This window comes from Herpailurus yagouaroundi, unplaced genomic scaffold, assembly GCF_014898765.1.
Source record: "Herpailurus yagouaroundi ecotype Mexico unplaced genomic scaffold, PumYag 162, whole genome shotgun sequence".
In the NCBI taxonomy this organism is placed as follows: Eukaryota; Metazoa; Chordata; class Mammalia; order Carnivora; family Felidae; genus Herpailurus; species Herpailurus yagouaroundi.
The window spans coordinates 1,755,563-1,761,626 of NW_024412403.1; the positions used below are offsets into that span (position 1 = coordinate 1,755,563).

The following is a 6,064-nucleotide window of genomic DNA, read 5'->3' on the forward strand; positions in this document are numbered from 1 at the left end:
TTTCTTTCTTTCTTTCTTTCTTTCTTTCTTTCTTTCTTTCTTTCTTTTTTTAGAGAGAGAGGGAGACCCAGAATCCAAAGCAGGCACCAGGCTCTGAGCTATCAGCACAGAGCCTGACGTGAACCTCAAACCCATGAACTGCAAGTCAGATGTTCAACCAACTGAGCCACCCAGGCGCCCCGAGGAGTCAACTGTAATTTTTATCAACATATTTTAAAGACCTTAAGAAGAGAAAAGTAGCCTCCAAATACAAAAATTGTATTTACACAGATATTTCCCATTTCTGTTGCTCTGTCTTTATTCCTAAATGTCCACATTTCTGGTATCATTTCGCTCTGAAGTCTTAAGATTGCTTTTAGAGCTTACCTGCTGGGGACTAATTTTCTTGCTTTGCCTCTGTATGACAATGTCCTTACCTCTCCCTCTTTCGTGGGGAATGTGCTGCCGTGGAATCCAAGGCTAACAGCCCTCTCCTTTGAGCTCTGTGCCACTGTCTTCTGCCTCTGTGGTTTCTGGTGAGAAATTTATGGCTACTCAATACTTGTTCCCCTGCGTGTAATGTGTCATTTTTCTCTGCATGGTTTTGAGAATTTTCTCTTTATCTTTGGTTTTCCGCAGTTTGAGTGTGATGTGTTTAGGCTTGATTTTCTTTGAGTTTATCCTGTTTGAGGTTTACTGGACTTCTTGAATCTGTAAACTCATATTTTTCAGCAAATTTGGGAAGTTTTCAGCCATTATTTCCTCAAATGCTCTTTCTGTCAACCTTTCACTCCTGTCCCTCTGGGACCCCAACAATGCAGATGTTGGAACTCTCGATGGCACCCTGCAGGCGTCCGGTCTCTGTCTTTGCCAATCTCTTTTTTCCTCTTTGTCATTCATACTGGTCTTCAAGTTCACTCTCCTTTTGTCCGGTACCATTTTCCTAGCAAGCTCATTCGGTGAATTTTTTATATGTTATTGTGTTTCTAAATGTAAATACCCATTTTACTCTTTTTCATAGTTTTTAAATCTCTGCTGAAAAATTTTCACCTTTGTTTTTGTTTCCAGAGTGCTTTCCTTACTTAATGGAGCATATTTATGGTAGTTGACTTCAATGCTTTATTTGATCATTTCAACATGGTGGTCATCTCAGAGTTGGCATTGTTTATTATCTTTTACCTTACAAGTTCTTGCAGTTTTCTTTGGTATTATTGTTGTTTGAGTACTTTCGGATGGTATTTTACACATTTTCAATATTGCTTAATTCTGGATCCTATGACAATCTTCTCCAACATTGCTCATTTTGTTTTTGCTGGCAGGTCAGCTTGATTAGGGCAGAGCACAAATTCAGACCCACTTCCTGTGGGCTCTGCTTCTCGCATGAGTTTAGCTCTCAGGCTTTGTAGTGCTATTTGGACCCATCTCACACTTGCATGCCCCTGGGTCCAGTCTTCGACCTTGGGAGTGGTCTGCACCATGACTCAATTCTCAAAGCCTTTCCACACATGTCCAACCGAGGGGTGAGTCTGGAACTTGATACAAAGCTTTATGGGATCTCTTTCTTGACCTCCTTCTTATCGCCCACGTGCTCTGGCCTCCAGAGGCCTCCTTCCCTGCTCCTCTGGCCGTCAAGCAGGAGTTGTGACCCTCACCCCCTGCTGCGTATGTCCTGTGCCTGCGTCACTCTGGGCCACAGTGAGGACAGCAGTAGCTTCTGCTGTTATAGCTGATGCTCCCACCTTCCTGGGAGCCCAGGTTTCGGGCAGGAGTTTGCCTCTGGGGCGAGACCGAGATGAAGAAAATGAAGCAGGACATCTTCCCCTCCTCCCTGCACCCATCAAGGCACTGCTTTCCCAGTCCAGGGGCCAGAGAGGAGGGCTTCTCTTGGCCACGTGCACCGTGTTGTTCTGGGGTGCAGAACACCTTGAGCCAAGCCAGGGGTCCTGGGCGGGGGGCAGGACATTCCCCTCCTATCGGCCTTTCATCAGGCTTTGATTTCTCACCCCAGTCTGTCGGAAAATTGCTCTATTTTACCCTGTGTGATAGCGTTAGCTGCGACCAGTGGTAGAGACGGGGTGGAGCGTGCCTGCTTTGTCTCAGCCGGGGCTGGAAGCCGCTGGTGGCTTTTTTCTCCTAAATATTCTCCATTTTGTTTTATTTCCTACAGCTTCATTAGGGTAGAATTTACATACCAATATTCACTAATCATACGTGTATACTGTGATGATTTTAGCAACTTTACGGGGTTGTGAAATCATCACCACAGCTCAATTTTAGCACATTTCCATTACCCCACAGGCTCCTCTAGCTCATGGGTAACCACTCCCTGTCAGTTCCTTTTTAAGAAAATGAAATATCTCAAGACTACAGAAAAGCGTGAAGACCGGCATCACCAACACCCACGTACCCACCATCTGAGTCTGTCAGATCTTAACATTTGGCCTTACTTTGCCCAGTAGTTTTTCTTCTCGAAAATATAAAACTGGGGCACCTGGGTGGCTGAGTCGGTGAAGCGTCTGACTTTGGCTTGGGTCATGATCTTGCGGTCTGTGGGTCCGAGCCCCGCATTGGGCTCCGTGCTGCCAGCTCGGATCCTGGAGCCTGTTTCCGATTCTGTCTGTCTGTCTGTCTCTCTTTCTCTCTGCCCCTCCCTTCACTTGCACTCCGTCTCTCTTTCTCTCTCAAAAATAAACATTAAACAATTAAAAGCAAAAAAAAAAAAAAAAAAAAAAACCTATATAAAACTGAAAGCCTCCGCACTCCGTTCCAGGACCACTGCCCCCTGGGCCCTCAGAGGGGCTGGTGAGCAGGTGTATTGCATCCCACCACACACATCCTTCTGCAACTCGTGCGTTAAAGAACCTCAGTGTCAAGGTTTTGAATGGTGTCCTGTGGATACATACAGCTCCAGATTAATAGTTACCTCGCTGCTTATTCTCTCCCTGCGTGAGCGCACCACAGCGTGCTGCCGATTCCACACCAGATTTGCCTCCAGTTTCTCAGGGGGTGGCGTTTTCCATCGATGCTGTCCTCTGGTTAGCATCTTCTTTTCTTTCTTTTTTTTCTTTTTTTTTTTAATTTTTTTTTAATGTTTATTTTTGAGACAGAGAGAGACAGAGCATGAATGGGAGAGGGTCAGAGAGGGAGGGAGACACAGAATCGGAAGCAGGCTCCAGGCTCTGAGTTGTCAGCACAGAGCCTGACGCGGGGCTCGAACTCACGGACCATGAGATCATGACCTGAGCCGAAGTCGGATGCTTAACCGACTGAGCCACCCAGGCACCCTGCATCTTCTTTTCCTACACTGTGTCCCTGAATTTGGCCTCCTGTGACTTCTGTGCTTTAGAACATGTTGAGATTTGGGGCACCTGGGTGGCTCGTCGGTTAAGCATCCAACTCTTGGTTTCAGTTCAGGTCATGATCTCAAGGTTCGTGGGTTCGAGCCCCACCTCTGGCTCTGCGCTGCTGGTGTGGAGCCTGCTTGGGCTTCTCTCCCTCTCTGCCTCTCTCTCTGCCCCTCCCCTGCTATCTCTCTCTCTCTCTCTCTCTCTCTCTCTCTCAAAATTAAAAAGAAAATGTTGAGATTTCCTTTGTGGCTTAATACACGATGTGTTTGTCAATTAGGGAGAAGGGCTTCCATTCCCCAAATCCTCCGTAGGCCTGACTTGCATTTCTGTTTCATGTGTTCATTTCTGAGACAGGTGTGTTCAAGATGTTCGCTGCGTCTGCTTATGTATCTGTCAGTCTCGTTCTATGTATTTCGCAGCTATTTTGTTCAGCACAGGAAGACCTGCGACTGCTTTCTGCGTGCATTACAAACTCCGTGCCCCCATCGTTCCTTAAGCACTGAATGCTTTTGGCCTTGAGTTGTATCTTTTGAGACCATTTAAAAAGATTTTTTTTTGACACTTATTTAGTTTTGAGAGGCAGAGAGAGACAGAACGTGAGCGGAGGAGGGGCAGAGAGAGAGGGAGACACAGAATCGGAAGCAGTTCCAGGGCTCAAAGTCACCGAGCGTGAGATCACGACCTGAGCCGAAGTTGGACACGCAGACTGAGCCTCCCCAGTGCCCCTTAAGAAGGCTTTTGGATGGCTCTCAGATATGACATGAAATATTTCTTATCAAACTGTCCATTGACGAGTGTGAGAAGCGGCAGTGGCCCCCCCGATCTCCCGTTCCGGTCCCGTAGGATTTTTGTTTCAGATCGTCGATACTTTTACCACTGTTTATAAAACCAATAGTTATGTAGGCTTCATCATTTCTGCGAATTTCTTTGCTCACTTCTGTGGGCTCACCGCGTACCCCTGCCGGGTTTATTCGACGGAGAGCGTCTTCTCCGCAGAGTGTAGGGAGCTAGGTGTCGGAGTCCTGGCTCATCTGAACATGCCTGGTTTCGTTTCTTTGGGGACCTAATCCGTTCGTGTCTCCTCTCCTCCCCGCCGTCCCCCCTCCCAGCCCCCCACCTCGTGGTATTTTCTTGCTCTCTGTTCTGTCCTTCGAGGGCATCAGAAGCCTCCTAGGGCACGCAGCGGCCTCTCGCCCGGCCGGTCGGGACCCGGAACCCCTGTCACTGGCACGTGCCCCTCTCTGTCCACGGGCCGCCGCTCCTGGGCTCTGGGGCTCCGATGGGTGTGGGCATCGGCACCACGTGTCTCCGTCTTCCAGCCTCCGTGCCGACGCCGGTCCTGCACTGCCCACCGGCTCACTCTCACCCTGTCATTCTGCGCCTCGGTCCCTGTCGTGCTTTTTATTTCCACGACCGAGGTCTGGGTCCCCGGCACCCCTCCCTCTCGCCTCTCCTGTGAGTGCAGTCTGCGGGCCGGGCCCCTGCCCCTGGGTGCGAGTCCGAGGTCCTCCGTCCCTGCAGGGCACGGCCACGGCCTCGCCCAGGGGCGGACCCTCGGGGCCACCACACTGGTCTGCGGCGTGCTCCCCCCTCTCGCTGCCCCTGGCCGGGGGTGCGTGCGCAGGGCAGGGCGAGTGGGCTTGGGCCGGCTTCCTGGGACACCCCCACAGGGAGCCCGTGCAGAGCTCGAGGGCTGGGGTCTGATGGGCCACCTGTGGTGCAATCAGCCACTTGCAACTACTTCCTCCAAAGCAGTGGGAACAGGAAGCACTGTGCCCTCACCGCCGTTGGGGTTCGCGGGCCGTCTTCGCCGCGTGACAGCCCAGCCCGGTAAAGAGCGGAGCCCCCTCCCTGCCCAGCCGGGACACCCCACCGAGATCGCCAGGGCATCAGCGAGGTGAGGGGACGGGGGACAGGGGTCGCTTTCCTAAAGGGGGACCGGTTGGGCCCCGCGGCTCTTCCCCGGAGGAGCGGCCCAGCCCTGCGGGGAGGCCCTGGTCCCCGCCACCCACCCTGGGCTCGTCCACTCCAGCCAGGGGGAGCGCTGTGCCCCCCCCCCCCGTGGTCAGAGCCACAAAGAGGCGGGGACGGCTGTAACTGGGGACAGGACCCAGGCGGGAGGACGGGGCACAGCTCCGGGCCTCGGTCGCTGGGTCCAGGGGCTCTCGATAAACCACACGCACTTCCTGAGCCCCCGACACGGGGGCTGCGAGGCGGTGGAGCCTGGAGGAGGCTGGGGGGCAGGAGAGACCCCCCCCTGGAGGGGCCGGGCTGCGGGAGCGCTGGCGGGCCTCCGCTCGCCTCCCTTTTCCTGCCCGAGACCCTCCTCTCCACGCCTCTGAGGCTGGCTGTGGTGGTCTCTCCTCCCGCGGTGTGTGCGATGAGTGTGGGCAAGAGCGGGGGTGCCTGTGGAAGGGTGAGAGGGTGCACACGTGTGTGCGTGTGTGAGAGCATTGTATGAGCAAATGTGTGTGTTTATATAAGTATTTGAGTGTGAGGCGTGTATGTGTTGCACGTGAGGTATGTGAGAGTGTGTTGTGTGTCAGGTGTGTGGAGGTGTGGGGGATGTGGGTGCGCGTTGTGTGTATACGTGTGTGTGAGTGCATATGTGTACGGGCGCGTGTAGGTATGTGGGTGTGTGCAGGTGTGCGTTGTGTGTGTACTTGTGTGTGAGTGTGCGTGTGTGTATGAAGGTGTGTATGGGTGTGGGGGTGCATGTAGGTGTGCGTTGTGTGTAC

The 6,064-nt window shown here is 52.4% G+C and overlaps 1 protein-coding gene across 2 annotated transcripts in view; it reads left to right on the forward strand.

The window, feature by feature from the left end:
• Positions 1-5,071: 5,071 nt before the first annotated feature.
• Positions 5,072-6,064, forward strand: part of ITGB2 (integrin subunit beta 2) — a 24,308-nt gene continuing 23,315 nt past the window's right edge. The window contains exon 1 of one of the 2 annotated variants that reach the window (XM_040483752.1): positions 5,072-5,223. The gene's annotated coding sequence lies outside the window, so the exon portion shown is untranslated. The remainder of the gene's footprint in view (positions 5,224-6,064) is intronic. The other variant, XM_040483753.1, reaches the window with a different exon arrangement.